The 21692-nt window shown below is 39.9% G+C and overlaps 1 protein-coding gene and 1 long non-coding RNA gene across 4 annotated transcripts in view; one reads left to right on the top strand and one right to left on the bottom strand.

Annotated features, from left to right (window-relative positions):
- Nucleotides 1-21692, top strand: part of NCKAP5 (NCK associated protein 5) — a 647162-nt gene that overhangs the window by 89951 nt on the left and 535519 nt on the right. The gene's annotated exons all lie outside the window — the stretch shown is intronic.
- On the bottom strand, nt 1639-20713 carry LOC309348935. The gene is made up of 3 exons (XR_014159591.1): nt 20425-20713; nt 17972-18126; nt 1639-1696 (listed from the first exon to the last, which is right to left on the bottom strand). It is a non-coding gene; the product is annotated as an uncharacterized lncRNA (long non-coding RNA).

The raw sequence follows: 21692 nt of genomic DNA, 5'->3' as shown, positions 1-21692 counted from the left end.
TCCCTAAGTACATGGAGAGGGTTTATGTGCATGTGATTGTTGCTATGAGGTGGGCAAAATCTCTAGATAGGCCCAATTTGTCTGCAGACAAATTCCTCCCTGGCCCTGAATACGGCAACCAGTTAATTCCACAGTGAGGTTGTGCTAGAGCACTGCCTGCTTACCTGCAGGCAGGGCCAAAAGATATAGGGTGGGTGGGATGTCCGTTGCCGACTAACTGCCCACTCACAGCACTACCGGAATATTGTGCTATGCGGGCAGGTCTAAGTAAAGACTAGCTCCCCTAAGTCCACCTCCAAAACCACGCCCACTGGAATGGACACAATTGGCCAATTTGAAGTGCAGTTTTTGTCAGGACAACTCAGAAGACCCTGTGACTGGCCAAGGCTGTTAGTGCCACCATTGGTCACTTGGGTTAGGACTTCTGCCTCCCTGGTTCCCCAATGAATTTATATAGAGTGTTTGTATTGCTACTGCTGTGGTTTTAGGCTTTTTTTTAGTTTAAGTTTTATTGTACTGAATGTGTGGCTACTCTGTAAATTTCTGTGGGTATTTTGCGATAGAAAAGTAATATGATAAATACTGTACTAAACATAATAATTTAAATGGAGGTGAGAGCATCCTGTAGAGGTGATTTCACTTGGTACTAGTTTAGAACCTTTTTTTATAAAGTGTTATGCAGTGCAATGCTATACATGGTTACTTGGAGCTATCTCCCACTCAATTCAATGGGGCTTTTTATCTAGTAAGTATGCTTAGCACGGTGCTAGCCATTCCTTGAGAATGGCACTCTGGCATTTCTTCATATAGTTGTACAAAAAGGGGGTAACTCAGATAATAATTTTGTTTATGGTTTTGCCTTGGAGGGGGAAAAACCAGTGTCCTTGTGTATTCTGCAATGTGTCATGACTAAAATGTTTGTCTGCCTTTTGCTAGAGGTGGAGAGTGTTTTTATCTGAGACACAGCTGCATGATATGGATTAGCCCTAAACAGGACCCAACTTGTATTTGTGGTCTCTGGTCTTGCTTAAGAACATTTTTGCAAATATTTCACACAGGAGGCCTTATTTTACTAGGGCATGGATTCCTTGGCCAGAACTGATGTAGCCTAATCATTATATCTTCCACACACGAAAGGACTTATGCAGTGTCTTGAAACCTGATGAGTAACTTGTGGTAAAAGCCAAGAATGTTGCATCCACAGGTGGGCATTCTATAAGAAGAATCTCAAATTGCCATCATGAATTTATATATGCAATGGTGAACACATTGTTCAATTTGATCAGAAACTTTTTTATGTTCTTGACATGTGTGGAGAATGTGCCTTGTGCTTTCATAGTATGCTTTTCCTTAAGTAAACTTTTTTATCAGCTGGCTAGGCAAGAGATATGCCTTTCTGAGGACATCTAGGGACATGAATGTGGTCTGTAACTGAACTAGTAAGCTATAGAAAAAGCCGGTCGATCACATAGAGTTATAGACTGAATTCTCTAAAGCAGCAACTGTGTGGATTCAAAATTCAAGATTACAAATCAAACAGACTTATTTCTTGACAGTACAAGATAATTGAGAGGCCTTAGATTAGGTATGCTCCAGGATGTGTATAATAACATATGAGCCTTTTTGGATCAGGCCAATGGCCTATCTAGTCCAACATCCTGTTCTCACAGTGGCTGACCAGATGTCTGTGGGAAGCCTGAAAGATAGACAGGAGCATTATTATTATTATTATTATTATTATTATTATTATTAACAACCCTGTACCCCAAGGTCTCAGGGTGGTTCACAGAATAAAATCAAAATATAAAACCACAAAATGTGTAATAAAAATAAAAACAACCACCACCCAATAACCCCCCACCCCCCAAACCCCCACATTTTAAAAGGGCATAGGATGTTAATCAAATCAAACAAAGGCCTAGTTAAAAAAGAACATTTTTGCATGGTATAATAAAGGCGAACTTCCCTGGGGAGAGCATTCCACAGATGGGGAGCCACTGCAGAGAAGGCCCATTCTCGTGTTGCCACCCTCTGGACCTCTTGAGGAGGAGGCACACGAAGAAGGGCCTCAGAAGATGATCTCAGGGTCTGGGTAGGCCCATATGGAAAGAGGCAGTCCGTGAGGTATTGTGATCCTCAGACATTTAAGGCTTTATAGGTCAAAACCAGCACTTTGAATTGGGCCTGGAAACTAATTGGTGGCCAGTGCAGTCGGACCAGGATCATTGCAATATGTTCATACTGTTTTGCTCTGGTGAACAACCTGGCAGCTGAATTCTGCACCAGCTGAAGTTTCTGAACTGTCTTCAGAGGCAGCCTTATGTATAACACATTGCAGTAATCTAACCTTGAGGTTACCAGAGCATAGACAACAGTAGATAGGCTATCCTTGTCCCGATAGGGGCGTAGCTGGGCCACCAGCCGAAGCTGATGGAAGGCATTCCAGGCCACCTGAGCCTTGAGTGACAGCAAAGGATCCAGGAGTACCCCCAAGCTACAGACCTGCTCCTTCAGAGGAAATGTAACCCCATCAAGAGCAGGCAATCTCCTGCCCATCTGTCTAGGGAACCACCCACTAACAGTGCCTCAGTCTTATTGGGATTGAGTTTCAGTTTGTTGGTTCTCATCCAGTCCATTACTGAGGCAAGAAACTGGTCCAGCACTTCCACTGCCTGACCTGCAGATGCAAAGGAGAAACAGAGCTGCGTGTCATCAGCATACTGCTGACAACGTACTCCAAACCTCTGGATAACCCCACCCAGTGGTTTCATGTAGATGAACCCCACATTGAAGGTTTCATGGGCCTGAAAAGCACTCCCCAAGCAACACCCTTTGGGAACAACCATCTAAGTAGGACTGGAACCACTGCAAAGTGGTGCCACCCACCTCTAGTTCGGAAAGTCGCTCCAGAAGGATACCATGGCCAATGGTATTGAAAGCCACTGAGAGGTTGAGGATAATTAATAGGGACATGTTTCCCTTCTCTCTCTCTCGACAGAGATCATCATACAGATAGACCAAAGCAGTTTCTATGCCAAAACCAGGCATAACAGCATTCTCCCCACTTGCAGTTCCCAGCATGATTCCTCTGACAGTGGAGGTAAAACACAGCCTTCATGGTTGGTAGCCACTGGTGAGCAATACAAGGTTTGTTATTTCAGTGCCTTTGTCTTGAGTAAATCTCCAAGGGCAGAGGTTGCTTTCCACAGTAACATATACTAAAAATGTATAGGAGCATATAGTAAATCAGAAGTGACAATGTCACTGTGCTCAGAGTTTCTTTACTCCCACAAATGTCAGTCATGGAATGAAAATGATGACTGTCAGGGGCAATGGCATAATGATGGCATCTAACGGTAAGGTAGAGTTAAACAAATCAAGGCTTACTGGGAATGAGCAAGCATGCTGCTCACATCATGTCTGTCTCCTCCATTTGCTGTGCTGGGAAGAAACAAACCAAAGTTTTTGGGAGGAAACAATCCTTAGTGCTTTTGTGTGAACCAGTCCTCGTGAATTCTTTCTCTCCAAACAAGCCATGAGGATAAGCCACGAACAGACCATGTTTCAGGATGCATGCTGGTGCCAAGTCCCTTTTCTGTAAAGTCTTCCAGTAGGTCTTTGAGGTCCCAGAACAGCACCACTATCAGAAATTATTCTGCTGGTGTATCTCTGCGTCTCATCTGCATTACTTAACCACTGTGTGTGAATTTGATAAGCTATTTTAAGGTGTTAAGGAGACCTAATCTACCTTGTGATATTAAAATTTCAGCATGTGTGTTTGCGTGAAAACACACACACACACACACACACACACACACACACACACACTTCATCATAGCCAGAGTTCCCTTCACTTCCTTTTCAATCATCCACTTACTGTGCAAAATCACTTTCCAGCTGCTTATACCCCTTGACAGTTGGGTGTGTGAAAGTACATCTGTCAGAGCATTGTATATTCAAAGGTTGGCTCATCTGATAACAGTTCGTATTACTAGATATGTCAGCTTCTATTGTGTACCCACAGCTATTTATTAGGCCTATGTAAAATGTATTTCTACCACCTCCCCCAAATCCAAGTAAGTGCTGCTGACTTTTTAAGTTTATCCTTTTTGACAGATAAAAGCTGAACAAGGATGTCTACACCTAAAATAAGGTTGTTATTGCCTCAAGGGAAATATTGGATGCATGAGAACGTTTTTGCTAATTGTAGAATAGAGAGGCCCTTTATTTTGGCAGGGAAAAGTTGCAGGCTGCTTATGGCACATGCATATACTTGCAATGCAATTACATTTAGGGTTTGATCTAGCATCGCTAGTGTATGGTGTCTATATTTCCCCCTTAATATATTTCTTTGGTGTTCTGTGTAATACGTGCTAGATAGAAGGAATTAGCTTAATACAAACAGTTCTTAGTAACCAGATACAGCATTGGAGTCATCCAACATTTGAAATAAATCCAAATATTGCTTTTTGTATAATTACCATGTCAAGAACTTTAGATTATTTAAAATGGCAATCTTTCACCTCACCAATCATAAATCATGATAGAGGACTTTACTGTGTATCTTGCTATCTATTATTTGTCAAATGAGTCTCAAATCGTTCAGTGTATGTGCTCTTTACATTTTTTTATTTATTAATTAAAAATCCCCTTCATACCAGTATTTAAAATGTATTGATGCAATTATAAATTTTAGATATTGTACCTTTTGGGATTTGAGGGGATTTTTGACATATCAAAATTATTTTATTAGATGAAATGCTTCTATTTCATTAGAAGAATTAATTAATTAGATGGGGTCTTCTAATAGTCTAGTATTAGATAGCTGTATTTCAGGGCAAGCACCAAGTTTGAAGGTTGCCTCTCAGTGGTGTCTGGTGTCCATTAGGCCTGGTAGGTTGGGAGATTGGGAGACTGATGGTAGGAGGACCCAAAGTGAATGATAGGCAGAGCCAACTAATTCTAGTTTTATCTCTGTCCTTCTCCCTGTTGAGTTCTAAAATGACAACACTTGGACTAAGGAGAAAGCTGACAGACAATACCACTCCATTGACAAATAGAATGTAAGAGTTGTTGTTTATTTATATCCCACCCTTCTTCCCTAAGGAGCCCACAGGGGCAGACACAGTAATGAAAAACATTTTTAAAAATCTAAAGTTTTAAAACTTTCTAAACATAGTTAAAACATTATCTCACCCAGCAAAAAATACTGATCCGTCCTCTGTAGTAGATTTCTGCTTATGGCTAGTATGGCAGCAGCCTAGTGAGTATTAACTACTCAGTGTGTACTTTCAAATTACCTTGATGATGTAAATTGGGTTTTGAACCCAATTTCAAAATGAAAACGTATGGCTACCTGTATTTTACCACAATTACGCAATGTAACAATGATCTGTTTTTGAATAATGACATGTTTTTGTGCATGGAAGCACCAACAATCAGCTGTTTGTCGGCACTTGCAAAGTGCTATGCATGGGGCTTTGCAAGTGCCACCAATTAGGTGGCTGGTGGTGCCTGTGACTCTGCCTGTCAGCTCATCCATCTCTTTACCTGACCCACAGGTAGGACAGGTAGGCATGGCTTGGCCCAAACAGCCTCACAGCTCAAATGGGGATGCCTAAATAGGCAATGGGAACATTCTAAGACAAAGATGGATGGGGGGCCTGTGGTCCTTTAGATGTTGTTGGACTACAGCTTGCATCACTGCTCACCCATTGACCATGTTGACAGATGCTGAAAGGAGTCTAACAACATCTGAAAGGTCGCAGGTTCTCCATCCCTGTTCTAAGTGAAAAGGGCTTTAGACTAAATTTAGAAAGCTCCCCAACCCCTAAATTAGGAAGATCTTGAAAATGCATCATTTTAAAAACAGCTTCTCATTGCAAAAAAATAAAAATTAATTCCACCTTGAGAATGCAAAGGTATGTAGGCATCATTCACCCAAAGGGTAAGTCAAGTTTATGCTAATGCACAATTTTTTATGTTAGGCTACCTAAAATAGAGGCACCTGCTTAATGCATGAGTGACTCACATCCTCCATATTTTTGCTTAGTTGGTGCTACATTTTAAAGAGACAGTTATATTCATATTAGGTCATTAAATGAACTAATTACCATCACATTTTCTGGCTGCTGTACTTTTATTTTGAAACCCTTTGAGTGGCAGTCTGGTTTTATCTCTTTAAAGCAGAAATAAGTATTTGGGCATTTATATATCCTCAGGTTCCATAACAGACGTGACAAAGTTTATTTGTTTGTATAGCTAGATACCATTTATATATATAAATCCATATCTCTTGGCAACTGGATTCATGAGATATACCCCCAGGATACAAATAAAAGCCTTAGCTTTCTTGTGTCTAGCTGCAGCTAATTCACTTCTAGTACAAAAATATCCTGGGAATTAATAATTCATATCATAGGTACTCTGAAATTATATCATTGTGAAGCAGAGTCTCTCCACTGGCTGTCCCTACCATTATTGCTGCATGTATCATGGTCCAAGAGATAATGAAAAGACTACATAATGGTTAGAATCTTCATAACATTAGCTTTTGAGCCAGTGCTCAAATTAGTAGCACTTGCCAATATGCTATTTCTCACTCTGTTTTGCCCTAGGTCTCTTTGGCCATGGCATTCGCTCTTTTTTCATTTACGAAAAAACTATAAACCTTTCTGTGGAGAGATCATAACATTAGGCTGCAGGTTTTGACTCCATATTCAGTCAGATCTTATATAAGAAAATCTTAATTTGGCTATATACAGTAAGAGTTTTTATTTCCAAACAACAACTTTTTCATACTTTTTCATCCAGCATAATGAGAAGCAAGTCTCCAAAATAAGAATCATTTAAACAGCTCTCTCTTTTTAAAATCTCTAACTGCACCCATATAGGAAATCACATTTAAAATTTCAGGAAGTTTTCGAATCAATTTGTAAAAGTGGCATGGAAAAGATAGGGCTGCTTCTTAGAGAAAGAAAAGGCCAGTCAAAAGGTCTGTAGTCTACATTCAGGAGCAGACCACAGTGGTTTCTAAGGGAGCTCCTTGGATTGTGGATCCAATAATTTTAGGGGTTTCCCTGGTTATGTACAAGAAATTGGGTGCAACATTTCCAGTGCACTCACTGGAAAGCTAGCTAAACCATGGTTTGGATGTTAAGTGGAGTTGCCTTGTAATAGAGAAGGCCACATGCATTTCTTTCAGGAGTGGTTTAGAAGATAAACCATGCTGAAGTCCATAGCCTGATTTGCTTTATTTAGGAAGAAGTAAGAAGGATTTCCTCCCCAAATGAGAATTGTCTGCTTTTATGTTCTTATTTGTTGTTTTGGTTTTTTGCCTTCCTAGCTAATGAATGGATTTGACAACTTGCTTAATAGACATCTGGATTGTTTGTTTAGCCTATTTTTTTGAATCATTAAAGAAATTTCAGCATGAGGAAACTTGTTGACTCTTGTTTGCTGCGAGGTAATTTATTTCTTCTTCTTGTGCACTGTTTTGTCACTGAGGCTAAAGCTACAGAAGCAGGAGCTTTACAGTATTCATATGTGTAAGATTCAGTTTTGGGCAAGAAGGTTGGTCTAGATTTATAGGGGACCTAATACTGGGCTAGGAACTGTTTTAATATATGATCTTCTATGTGAAATGAGTACATTATCTCCAGATATAATGAGTCTTCCACTGCAGAAGATGAGACACAAGAGGATGAGCAAACCAATAGTCCCAAATTATGCTTTCTGAGAGTTGATGAAATTGACCTGAGGCTTGCAGAGTAAGTACACAGCATTTCAAAATTGAGCTTAGCCAGAGGGATTACACACAGAAATGAGGAAATGGAAGCAGGTCTCCCTGTCTCTTAATGATAGCTTTCAGAGGAGACTACAAGCAGGGAGTGTACATCAGAAGAATGTGTCAGAGAATAACAAATATTGGCAAATGATCAAATATATTATGTTAAAGTGATCACAGGAAGATGAAGAGTCCAACTAGTGCAGCATTCTGTTTCAAAGAATGCACAGCTAGATCCAAAAATACAGTATGAAGGCTACAGCGTTCCCAATTCTCCCCACCCCCACCAGCAGCTGGTGTTTATATAGGTATATTGTCTTTGACCATGAAAGTTCCATTTAGTCATAATGACTAATAGTGAATCATTACATTGTTCTTTGAATGAAATATATTGATATATTACTAGGTTTGAATAATGGAAGGAAAAGCCTCTAATATTATTGCAGCAGAACGGTTTAAGAAAGACAGGGTTGATATCATCCTTTTCTCCTCTTTGCTCCCTGCCCCACCTACTCTTTCAGGTTCTATGTGATTGTTCCGTATATTGTTAACAATATTATCATGTATTACACCCACATCCACACCCCCCCCCACACCAAGCTCTTAAAATACACTGCTTTATGCAAGTTAACATGAATAGATGTAAGGGTTTGCCTTTAAACTCTGCGGAGCAATCCACACCTACAGCCAGCTGCAACATTTTGCACTCTGTTCCCAGAATCTGAAAAGGTACCCCTGTCGTTCATCAACTCTCCTCACATCCCACCCACACCCTCACTTTAAATATATACCTTAGGCAAGCTTAGGTGGTAAACTGACCCCTTTAAGCTCACCTAATATGTAGGGGGGAAAGAATAGCTTGAACAGCTGAGAGCGAGAGTCCTGCTAATTTAGAAAAAAATATATTGTGACTAATATAACAAAGACTTTGCTGCTTGTTTTGAATTGAAGGTTTCTTTTGATGCTTCTAATCTCACTGAAGTCTTTATCACATGGTTTGAAACTGTACCTCTGAGCTCAGATTTTCAAGAAAAGTTGCAAAGGCATTTGGTAGATAAGTAGTACTCTGTGCTATGAATTTTATTTATATCAGTCTACAAAGGGTTTCTCCTTTGTAAAGTTCAGGGAGAAATGTTCACAGGCTCCAGAAGAGAAAACAATCTGGACAAAAGAACATAAAAAGATGCATCTTCTTTTCTCTACCCGTGGGCAAAAAAGAAATATTGTGCCTTTGCAAAAATGTAACAAAAGATGTTGTCTCTTATTCTATGCTACCTTTATCTAAGCCACTGCACCAATTATCTACTTAACATAGACCCAGATGTGCTTTCCCTATGTGATGAAGGTTTTTGAGCTGGAAGTTGTAGAACAGCAATTTAACACATGCTTAGATCAGGCATAGGCAAACTCGGCCCTCCATATGTTTTTTGGACTACAACTTCCATCATCCCTAGCTAACAGGACCAGTGGTCAGGGATGATGGGAGTTGTAGTCCCAAAACATCTGGAGGGCTGAGTTTGCCTGTGCCTGGCATAGATACTACTACTGACCAGGTCTTTATGTGGTAGCGGTAATGAAGCTAAGAGTTTTAATTAAGGATAGTTTTAGAATCCGCTTCTAAGTCAGATCCTGCCTAAATATTACAGGTCTAAATTCCAGCATAATTTCTAGAACTGGGTGTGCATGCATTGGACATGGAGGGTTCATGGAACCTGTGTGCCAGCTCACCCCTAGCCTAGCATGGCTGCGCTGCCCATCTGCCTGCTTGTGCAGGGAGGAGCCGATCTGGCCGATGCATGCCTTGGCAGGCAGATCCCGCCTCCTCCCCCCCCCCATGCTGACCAGGTGGCCATTCAACAAGGAGGCTGGGGATATGATGGCGAGACCAGGCTGGGCTCTGGGGCTCAAAGACCACCAGGGGCAGACAGGGCAGGATGGGGATCCTTTTATGGAGACTCTTGGCTCATGCACCCTAAAAATTGTGCTCCTGGGGCTACGCCACCCTACTCCCCCAAACACTATGCCCCTGGTTGTTCCAACACATTTTAGACCCCATTGGTCCCTGAATTTCCCTGAAGAACCAGAATGGTCTGAAACACATTGGATCAACAAGACTTTTTCTCTCTGCCACTTTTTTGTTTGTTTGTTTCCAGTTATGTTTCGAGGTGTTCCCATTTTTGTTGGACCTACTATAGGCTTTGATACCCTGAATATGGTTTGGTAATTTGTGCGAAATGTAGCAGGCTTCACTGGACACCTCTAAAGTGCTTATTAAGACCAATGGGTCTTAGGATAAAATTGCCGACAGTAAAGTAGAGAAGAAATAGAGTTCTATCATAAATAGGGGTGACTGATTAGGATTTTGCTTTTAAACTTAAAAAAAAAAGTCAAAGGAATCCTGAGACTTGGAAAATAAGAGAACTCTTCTTCCAAAAGGAAAAGGGCAGAGGTAGAAAATGTCACCATCTCTATTTCCTTGGTTAAATCTAGGCAAAATCCTGCCCCTTTCCTTATTGTTTACTGATGTGATGCACGTTGCAAGATCTCTCACAGCCTGCTGCATATCACCTCATCTGTTCTGTATATGCAGAAGGGTACCAGAGATAAAACTGTCAGAATAAAATAAATTCCTCATTTTCTATAAGCTGTTCTGATTGTTGTCTCTTTCGATAGCAGAAGCGCTGTAAAGTTTGTGATGGACAAAGATACTGAGATAATTTCTTTTGGGAAAAGAACACTTTTTTATTTTTGCATGTGTCACAAGTAATATAGTTGGTGGCTTGGATCTCGTGTGCAAACAGGATCTGGAGTTGCCTTTGACACATTCCCCTGTCAGTGAGGAGCCTCCCCAACTGAGAACAACTCTGATGCTGAGCTGGTCCTAATTCCATCTCTGTCTCAATGGAGACACCAGTGCTGGGACTAACAAGTATCATGGACCCAATTTACTCAAAGGAGTGCCTGTTTGTTTGCCCAGTGTTGAGACTGTAGCTGCTTGGTCCTGCTGAACATGATTAGAAAGGACCAGTTGGTTAAAGGAATACAGGTCGGAGCTAAACAATATAAATTGAGAGCCTTCGCAGATGATTTAGTACTTACACTGCAAGAGCCCAAATCTAGTACTAAAAGAGTATTAGAACTAATTCAAGAGTTTGGTCAAGTGGCAGGATTTAAATTAAACAAGTTTAAAACGAAGGTTTTGGAGAAAAATTTAACAGCATTGGAGAAAGCAAAGTTTCAGAGTGAGACAGGGTTAATTGTGGTTAAGAAAGTAAAATATTTGGGGATAAATATGACATCTAAAAATCTGAATTTATTTAAAGATAATTATGAGAAAACTTGGACGGAAGTAAAAAAAGATTTAGAAATTTGGTCAAATATGAAGCTTTCCTTGTTGGGTCGAATTTCAGTTATAAAAATGAATGTATTGCCTAGAATGTTGTTTTTGTTCCAAACATTGCAAATAGTGGATAAGATGGATTGTTTTAAGAAATGGCAGAAATATATTTCTAAGTTTGTCTGGCAGGGCAAGAAGCCTAGAATAAAATTTAAGATATTAACTGATGCGAAAGAAAGGGGCGGATTTGCCCTGCCAGACCTTAAATTGTATTATGAATCAGCAGCTTTTTGCTGGTTGAAAGAATGGCTACTTCTAGAGAATACTGATATTTTGGACTTAGAAGGTTATGACAATTTTTTTGGATGGCATGCATATCTGTGGTACGACAAGGTAAAAGTTCACAAGGGTTTCAAAAACCATATTGTCAGGAAAGCATTATATAATGTCTGGATTAGATATAAAGATTTGTTGGAAAGTAAGACTCCAAGGTGGTTGTCGCCAATGGAAGCAAAAGCTGTTAAAAAATTAAATATGGAGGTCAATTGGCCGAGATATTGGGAAATTTTGGAGCAAGAAGGAGACAGATTGAAATTGCAAAGTTTCGAGAAGTTAAAAAGGAAAGTGAGAGACTGGCTGCATTATTATCAGATAATGGAAGTTTTTAAATTAGACAGGAAAGTCGGCTTCCAGGTGGAAAAATCAAAACTAGAAACTGAATTGTTAGAACCTAGTACTAAGAACTTGTCAAAAATGTATAACTTGCTGTTGAAATGGAATACACAAGATGAAATGGTTAAATCTGCAATGATTAAATGGGCGCAGGATATTGGTCATGACATAATGTTTGCTGACTGGGAAAAGTTATGGACCACCGGGATGAAATTTACGGCATGTAGTGCCTTGAGAGAAAATATTATGAAAATGATTTATAGGTGGTACATGACCCCAGTCAAGCTTGCGAAAATCTACCATTCGCCCGAGAACAAATGTTGGAAGTGTAAAGAAAGAGAAGGAACATTCTTTCACCTTTGGTGGACGTGCCCAAGGATTAAGGCTTTCTGGGAATTGATCTATAATGAACTGAAAAAGGTACTTAGGTACACCTTTCTTAAGAAACCAGAGGCCTTTCTTCTGGGCATAGTCGGCCAATTGGTTGCAAAGAAGGATAGAACTTTTTTTATGTATGCTACAACAGCAGCAAGAATTCTTATAGCAAAGTACTGGAAGACACAAGATCTACCCACCGTGGAAGAGTGGCAGATGAAAGTGATTGACTACATGGGCTTGGCAGAGATGACGAGCAGAATCCGAGACCAGGGAAGAGCAACGGCGGAAGAAGATTGGAAAAAGTTCAAAGACTATTTAAAGAAATATTCAAAAATCAGTGAATGCTAGATTGATGTTGAATGAGAAAAATAGGGGTTAACAGCGATAACGGTTAAGTGGAAGAAACTGAATGTTTTTACAATTAATTTGAAAGTAAGGGAGGGATTTGTTAATTAATGAATTCAACATGAGAATGCAGAAAGGGGAGGTATTAGGAAGTCGGGAGAGTAAGGAATATGAAATTAAGACTCTGAAATTATACGTGTTGTATGTTCTTTATTGTTTTGTTTTTTTTGTTATGGATGGAAAATTGAATAAAAAATATTAAAAAAAAAGAGAGACTGTAGCTGCTTGCCATGCATATAGCTGTGGTGGCTCTGCTCTTCAAAGCAAGCAGCAGGTGGCATGTTCAGGTTGGATGAAGGTTTTAGTTCATGCTTAGATCTGCATTTCAGCTCTCATGTACCTGCTGATTTTTGAAACCTGTAACTTGCCTTATGCACCAATCTTATCTAAAAATTGAAGCCTTTGGCAGAACTAGAGTTCTTCATCCAATGGGAAGAGCCAGGATTTATTTATAGAAGAATTTCTGCACTGCCACATCATGAGATACTAAGGTGGTATACTCTGTTAAAACATAAAACAGAATCTTTTTAAAAAAATTAGGAATACAGATAATTAAGGTGACTAGCCAATCAAAATTTTAAAAGCTGCAAAGGCCTCTTGGAACAAACAAAAAAAGTATTCAAGTGATACCTGAAAGTCAAAAGCAAGCATGTCTGGTGAATCTCTGCTGGAAGAGTGTTCTACTACATGGGTCTGGCAATACTATGTAAATGCTCAAATTCTGGTTAAGGTCAGTTGGGCCTCTGTAACACAGGCAACAACTAAACAGCACTCCTCTGGATGAAATGGAATGATGTGTGGGCAGTCCAACATAAATCCACCACTAATGCAATATTAGTACAGCAACAGTGACATGTCCCAGAATGTACTCACAGACAGACACACACAACACACCAGTTTAGCCAGAAAAGACTCGGGGATATCATTTCCTGGTGAGAATCAAGGGGGTTGTAGTTTCGTCTTCCTCCTGAACTGAATTGGGAAGCAGACACTCCCCCAGCAACTAAAAATCCCATAATATTTGACAGGAAATGTTTCTTAATATACTCAGACCATCATTTCTAGCAAAAGTTTCTCCTGGGTTTAGAAAGCTGTGCCCACCATCAATTTTGTCTCTTCCATTTGCAAATATAGGTACAGTATTGCTTTTTTATTTCCTTGAGAAGGTGGAGGGGTAGGGGAGGCAATTTAGCAATAGGAATTTCTAGTTTATTGAAAGCCCTATACCCTTAAAAAGTTTGAAACCTAATCATCTATAGGCTACTGGGTTTCTAGAAAGATGACAACATTAACTTCCTTTTCACATGCATTACTGGTTTGTCCTGTTTGGTCTATTAGTAGTACTGAAAATAATATTTACCAGACTTCTCAAGGTTATGTTCTCATATGAGACAATAGGAATGTCTGTTCCTACTATCTGCCATGTTTAGACTTAATTTGGTTTTGCCGCCACTTGTTGTGGATATGGAGGAAGGTATGGTTGGTAGAAGCACCCCAGAGAAGTAAATGTTTACTTATTCATATGCATAGCTGGAAGCCTAAGCATTTGTGCTTTTATTTTGATTTGTGGACTAAATGCTTAAACTCTGGGACAGCCTGGATATATCTTTGTCTTATCTATCCCACACCCGCCCTTTCTTTTATCAGTTTTGTTGTTAACCCTTGGCATTTTCTTGCTTCCTTTCTGCTTATACTTATGTTCACAACACAAGCCAGTATTGCATGAATCCTCAGGTCTAGAGGGTTTAGGGCCTTAGAAAGTGGCAGTTTTGCCAGGGTGACCAACCTCAAACCTTTACTCCAGAGCATGACTCTCCTAAGTGTGTGGGCCAGCCTAGGTGGTCATTGTAACAGTACACTGCTACCTCGGGTTACAGACACTTCAGGTTACAGACTCCGCTAACCCAGAATAATACCTCGGGTTAAGAACTTTGCTTCAGGATGAGAACAGAAATTGCACGGCAGCGGGAGACCCCATTAGCTAAAGTGGTACCTCAGGTTAAGAACAGTTTCAGGTTAAGAACGGACCTCCCAAACGAATTAAGTTCTTAACCCAAGGTACCAGAGGTTCACCCAAGGATGAACATGCCTGAGGACGCTCCTTCCTGTCCAGCACCCCAGCAGTACCACTACCATTGTTCTGGAGAGTTGGGAAATCAGTAAAAGTTGCTGTCCTTCTGCTGTCAATCAGCAGGCTCCCTCTGCTGGATCAACATTCTCATCTGATTAAAAGAAGTCTTTCTATCCGGAGAAGGCAAATTCTGGCTGTAGCCCTGTGTTTAGTGGCATAGGAAGGGGGGGCGGAGTGGGCGGGCTGCCCCGGGCGCCACTCTGGGAAGGGTGACAAGATGGCCCCTGCCTCCCCCCAGCTGTAGAGTGGCCGAGGGCACCTGCAGTCCGTATGGGTGTTGCTCTCGCGCGGCGTCTGTACGACCCGCTGCACGCAAGCGGCATCCTGTACGGACTGCGCATGTGCAGCATTCTGTACAGAGTGCGCACGCGTGGGATGCTGCACATGCGCAGTCCGTACGGGCTGGGCCATCTCAGGTGCTGGAGAGGGTTCCTCCACCACTGCCTGTGTTACTGAGTTATGTTGAACAATCTCTCAAGTAACTAACCTTGTTAAATTCACTGCTGTAAAATATTTACCAATGCTAATGTGCAACATGCTTTAAATATTCCTAAATTATGTCTGATCACTTAAAGCAATTCACTAAAATTTGGTGCCAGAATGTGCCATTACATAAACCTAAGAGATGATTCACACAAACAGCTTTAAATAGTGCTTAATTTTTCTAAATATCTGTGAGGTAGAGATTGGTATTGTAAATTAGTCAACACACATTTTAACATAGGGCAAAAATACATGAGCCAGGCTTCAAAATTCAGTTCAACCTTACCTGTGTTTTAGACTATGGTTGAAGGTAAAATATGTCTATGTCTTTGCTGCAGTCCTGGAAGATGGAATTTCTTATTACTTCTAATACAAATGATTCCCAGATGATTCTAGTAAAAGTTATACAAGAACAGACCCACTCTTGAAAGATGAGAGAAAGACCATCTGAGACATGCAGTATTTTTGAACATATGATTCCACAAGAAATATATCCCTGTAGGAGCAGAAAGTTAGTGATTTGTTTTGGGCTGAATGTGGCATATTCATTCGTCATACATTCTTGAATTGGAGCAATACTGAAAATATAGGAACAAATATGCAGTTGTGTGTTTTAAATGTGTTCTTTATGGTTTCATGAGTGTAAGTATTATGTGAAAATATGCATCTGGCATCTTTTGTTTTGGAGGAATAAGCACTTTTCTTAACGTACGAAAGCAAATATATTTTAATATATATATATATATGTATATATTCTGTATTTACTAGGCTTTTGCATTTTATCTAATGAGATGCATCATGAACCTAACTGACTTCAGACTCACTAAAAAAAATTGCAGCAGAAAGTCAAACATAACCCCTTTATCTATTTGGGGTTCTAGTTGGTTCTAAACATATGTGAAAGTATTTCCATAACATGGACCACTTCCTTGTCAATGTGGCTTTTTTTACTACAGCAAAGGGGTTAATTTCTTTGTGATGCTTCATCCCCTTCTCCCCAAATACTTAATGTATTATTTCTAATTCAGAATTGGAAACTGCATTTGGATCAGTTATACTGCAGTCAAATTAAATTTAAACACTGCATTCCATGGCATTAGGATTGCAACTGCTCCCAAACATGGTGATAATTCAATCTTAGCAACATGGCTGTTTTTCCAGATTTTGATTTCGGAGAAAGTGTGACGAGTTTGTGAAATCACACAAAGACATTAATGTTCTTCACAGGCCCCATGATACTCACCTTGCAAAAAGGTGACATGCTAATGCAGTCATATGAATTAGTAGGGACTACTGTATTCAGTGGGCTACCTTCCAGATACAGTACATTTGGCGAATCATAGCATGGCCACTGTGACTCATGTATTAGTGACCTCAAGGTGGGTTACTATAATGTGCTCTGTGTGGGTCTTTGATTATGATTAATGTTGGATAAAACCCATTGATATTCTCTTTGGACACAGCTTTGATAGCAAAGCATTACATCAATAGAAATGAAGTTCTGTGATAGGTCAGACATTGTTATTAGAACAACCAAAATTCTTCCTTTCCAAGCAAAGGAGTCTATAGAGCAATAATCTTTCAGTTCAGTGAAGCACTTGGCTCTGACTACTGGATTGGAAGCTAAAGTACTGGTAGTGGTATAACCGGAAATCTATTTATACCTATAAGATAACTTACCACTTTTATGGCACATTTCTTTTAGAAAGTGTTGAATGGACATCATTAAGAACCAAGGCTGGACTGCTCAGTCACACCCCAAGGGAACTTAAGTTTGAGGCATACAAGGACAGATATACAATACTAGCACAATTGCAGAGAAACAGTGATGATTCTAGAAAATAAAGAGCACACTGCTAACAATGCAATCCTAGCCATATCTGTTCAGAAGCGGTTCAGTAGGTCTTATTTAGGGTGGCAACCTTGTTTATTTAAATATGTAGGATGGACTTAAATCTAGGTAGGCATATGTAGGACAATACTATCACTGGGACACAGTGTGATGGGCTAGTACCATTTTTTATGACTTTTGGAAGATGAAAATTTTTAATGTGATCAGAAACCCAGTGACATGTATATGTCCATAGATCATAAAAGTCCAGAGGTAACAGGGCTTCTGCAACAACCTGAGTTGTGTTGGACCATGAAGGAGTGACAAGCTGAAGCATTCCTTTCATTCCTTCTCTTGCAGGTCTGATTTTATAGAATCATCTAATTGTAGAGTTTGGAGGGGATCCTGAGGGTCATCTAATCCAACCCCCTGTGCATGGCCAGCACGGTTTGAACGGAGGCTAAGTGCTCCTAACAAAGGAGGATCTGTAAACTAGAGAAAAGCTGATGTCTGAAACATTTCAGAGTTTAAGTCCTCCTTAATTCTGTTGAGTCTGATAACTGCATTTTTTTAATAAAAAGAAATACATGGTTGGTATTTCTCAATGCTGGAGTCCTCCCATGTTTGTGTCATCAATAGAGAATAGCTATTAGTATACACAGTAGCACTTTCTTCACCTTGCCCTTTCAGTGATCCAGATCATCACTTGAAAAGTTTAGCTTTTGGGAAATAAGTGCAGATATTTTGTAACTTCAGCTCAAGGCCTTTCTTTGAGGTGACACTCATGGGGACAAGGAAGTGGAACACACACTTAGGGAGATGCTAATTTCCCTCCTCCGAGCAATGCAGTTTCCTTGAAGACTAGAAGCTGTTATTCTCGTTTCACACATAAAGACTAGTCTCAGGTCCCAATCTCAGGAGTGAAAGGTCAGTAATTTCTTGTCTTACCAGCTCACCCACCACAAGCTGAATGGCTCTCTTTGTCAGTTACAGCCTGATCCTCAACCTTTTTATTCAGAAGAAAGCCTCACTGATTTCATTAAGACTTACATGGGCGTATAAATATTATTAGGACTACAGTCTCAAATTTTTGAGATTTAAATCTGAGAGAGACCCAGAAAGAGACTTTATATAATCACCTTTAAAAAAATAGGCATGAACTTATTTTACTGGTGGTTATTTATTTATTTATTTATTTATCAAGTTAGATATAAGATATTAGTCCTACAAAACACTTAAGCATGTTTGATGAACCTATTAAAATTTTTGCAAAGTTTTTCTTACACTCTAAGACTTAGCAGACTCTATTAAACTTCAAACCATTCCTAGCATCTGTGCTGGTTTTGTGTGTGCATCTATATAACATTTATATATAAAAAGCCATACTAGAAGTATGCAGCTTTTAAAAAGTATGGTAAATGCAGCATTTAATATATGTTTTTCTCACTAGACCTCATGTCCTTTTTATTCCTTTCATTTTTCAGACTGGCAAAGGATATGATTCTTATGGAAACTTGGCTTCATGATCCTAAGGAAAGCATAGTTTAGATAATCACAAGTATTTACATATGTATAAGTGAAATACCGACTAAGCTCTCAGATTGTGCTTCGGGGTAGACAGTGGTGCCTCCCCACCCCTCTCAGTTCCTCTTTTCTTTTTTTGACAGCCAGTTAATAAAGACTCAACAATAAGCAGCTGCTTGTGATGTCATTTGGGACTTTGTCCACAGAGCTTGTATTTACAAGCACAGAGCAGCAGCAAAGCTAACTGCCAGCAAACTTCATGCCTGCAGTTACAGTAGGACTTTCAGCGGTGCTCTTGAAGAACTTGAGAGCTAACTCAGTACTGCTCCTCACCACAGATTTTTAAGGCTTGGTAAATAAACACAGCATCCACTGGAGAAATTTCTAGACTGCTGAAAACTTTCGTATGGTTTGGATTTCTCTAGTACGTTTTAACTGAACAACAACAAGTAAGGTTGGCTGTTCTTACTGCTGTTATTTCCCTGTTCTAGAATTCTATCAGATTAGCACAGCTTTCTTTCTTTAAATGTTGCTGTATTTATTATGTTTCAGCTTCACTACCAAGGTTTGCTTTTAATTATAATAGGAGCAAGTGTGCTGCTGTTAGGAGGGATTACAGCAAGGCTTTTCAATATGCTTTATGCATTTGCTCATAAAATGGGAATGTTTGGAGATGAGCGAGAATTCAATTCTAACTTTTTTGTTTGCATTTTTATGATGATATTAAGCTGCCCCTTTTTCAAGTTCCATCCACTTACAGTTTTAAGTCTAATATCATTGTAGATATTTTGTCATCAGCTAAACGAAGAACTTGAAAATTCCCACCCACCCCTTGTGGCTTCTGTGTTAATGCTCAGATTATGTTAGAATTAGCACTTCAAAATTGTATTGCCGGCTTCGACATAACAGACTAACTGGATCTATCTTGATCCATAGTACAGGTTTTGAAAAGTTAGAAATTGGAAAGTTCAGACGCTGCAAAATGTTTAACAGCTTGAAGCTGTTTTAGTAGAAGTCCTTTATGCTAAGAGTGACAGTTTTGGAATTGGCTGGTTTTTACTGAGAACAGAATGGGATGGAGCACAACCATGGAATCATTAATCACAGTAGTCTCTGGCAGCAGAAGGAAACATGGGTTTGTAACTCTATTTCAGAGAAGAGCAACCTGTGGCCCTCCCATATGTTGTTGGACTCCAACTCTCATGAGCCCCAGCCAGCTCCAACAACATCTGGAGGGCCACAGGCCCCATCCTTGCTTAGAATTTAAGAATGCTTGGCCTACATTCATCAACGAATATACAAACAAAGGTGCATAAACTATTTATCATGTAATAAAAGGGACAGTGTGAATCTGCCATTCCTTGCTCTCCTACAGGGCAAGTCTTACAGGAGAATCCTATGCAGTCTGGCATGCAATTACTGTATTTTTTGCTCTATAACTCACTTTTTCCCTCCTAAAAAGTAAGGGAAAATGTGTGTGCGTCTTATGGAGCGAATGCAGGCTGCACAGCTATCCCAGAAGCCAGAACAGCAAGAGGGATCGCTGCTTTCGCTGTGCAGCGATCCCTCTTGCTGTTCTTGCTTCTGGGATTCAGAATATTTTTTTTCTTGTTTTGCTCCTCCAAAAATTAGGTGCGTCTTGTCGTCTGGTGCGTCTTATAGAGCGAAAAATATGGTAATTCCCAATGCATTCAGTAAGGCTTACTCCTCAATAAATCAAATAATTATGTTCTTAGGATCCAGTCCTATGCACACTTACGTGGAATGAAGTCTCACTGAACACATTCTAAATAAACATGCACAGGTTTGTACTGTTTATCTGTAAAGCCACCATTAGAGTCTGGCTGTCATGAAACTTCTATAGTCAATAAACCTACATTGCCTTCTGGTTCCTTCTCATGCTGTTCACTCTCATAGCAACTGTGATGCAATAGCAGTTGCTGACAGATATAAGAAGAGGTGGTCTGGATTTCCATGCATGCCTCATGGTCTTCAAATACTTTCTCCACAACCCTACCTTAGAAATAAAAAATTAAATAAATATCAAATTATTATGTTTGAGAATGCCTTCAGCTTCTCTATTCTATTTTCAAAATAGTAACATCCATTTGGAACAATTTGTTCACATATTTTCCATTCCATTACCCATCTTTTATCCCTAAAGAATACTGGGTTTGGAGGCTATATTTAAGGAGAGTTAGGTGGTATACAGGTATGGGTGTGGTGTACCCTCAAGCCTCAGTAAAGCTGAAGTTTCCTTAACCTAGGCCCAGCCAACTCATCTGTGATGCTTAGTGAAAGTCATCATTGTTTTCCAGCTGCCCATTATGACTCCACCCAGACTTTACTGCCCATTGATGCTGTCAAGGAGAAGTTCCCAGTTTAACCCAGCTGTGGTTTTAATGTAACATCTGGAGGTAGACAGGAAAAGTTTGCTGCACCAGCTCCAGGCTGACTCAGCAAAGAGGTCTAGACCTGCTGGTAGGTCAGCTAGCTTAAGATCCAACAAACCTTTGGCCAACTTAGCTCTGTCTCTTTCCTCAAAGCACCCTGTTTCAGGGGCTTACCCTGGATACCATTGGTGGGGATACCACTGGCACTGGTGAGCAGAGTGGAGACCTCTGTGACAGTGGAGCCTACCTGCCAACTGAGCCTAGTACAGCCAGGAGGACCTGGGTGCAAGTATGCCAGTCTCACTTCAGCCTCTTCCAGCACGGCGGATTAAGGGGCTTGGATTGCTCATCCTATGTAGACTAGAAATGCAAAATCATACAATGAAAGCCAATGTTAACATGGTTTCAAGCATGAAGCAGCATATTTCAGTCCATGCAGCGAAATACTATGCAAAATAAAAAGAGAAAATTACCCATAGCTTTGTTTAACAATGGCTCATGCCTTGTTTAATGATGTGTTTCATGTAGTCTTCAGAAGCCCCAATTATTTTCTGCTAGTGACATAAAATTAATCAATGTGCATTGAGAAGTGAGAAGGCTTGTGATTATATATATATATATATATATATATATATATATATATATATATATGAGAGAATATATATGAGAGATTATTTATTTGGACTGATGCTAAGGTGTTCTGCTCCAATATGGTGTATGCTGTGGCAGAAGGTGCCGTACATTGTTGCGGA

Source organism: Podarcis erhardii (assembly GCF_964252035.2).
Source record: "Podarcis erhardii genome assembly, chromosome: 1".
Taxonomy (NCBI): domain Eukaryota; kingdom Metazoa; phylum Chordata; class Lepidosauria; order Squamata; family Lacertidae; genus Podarcis; species Podarcis erhardii.
This window is presented reverse-complemented; position numbering and strand designations above follow the sequence as displayed.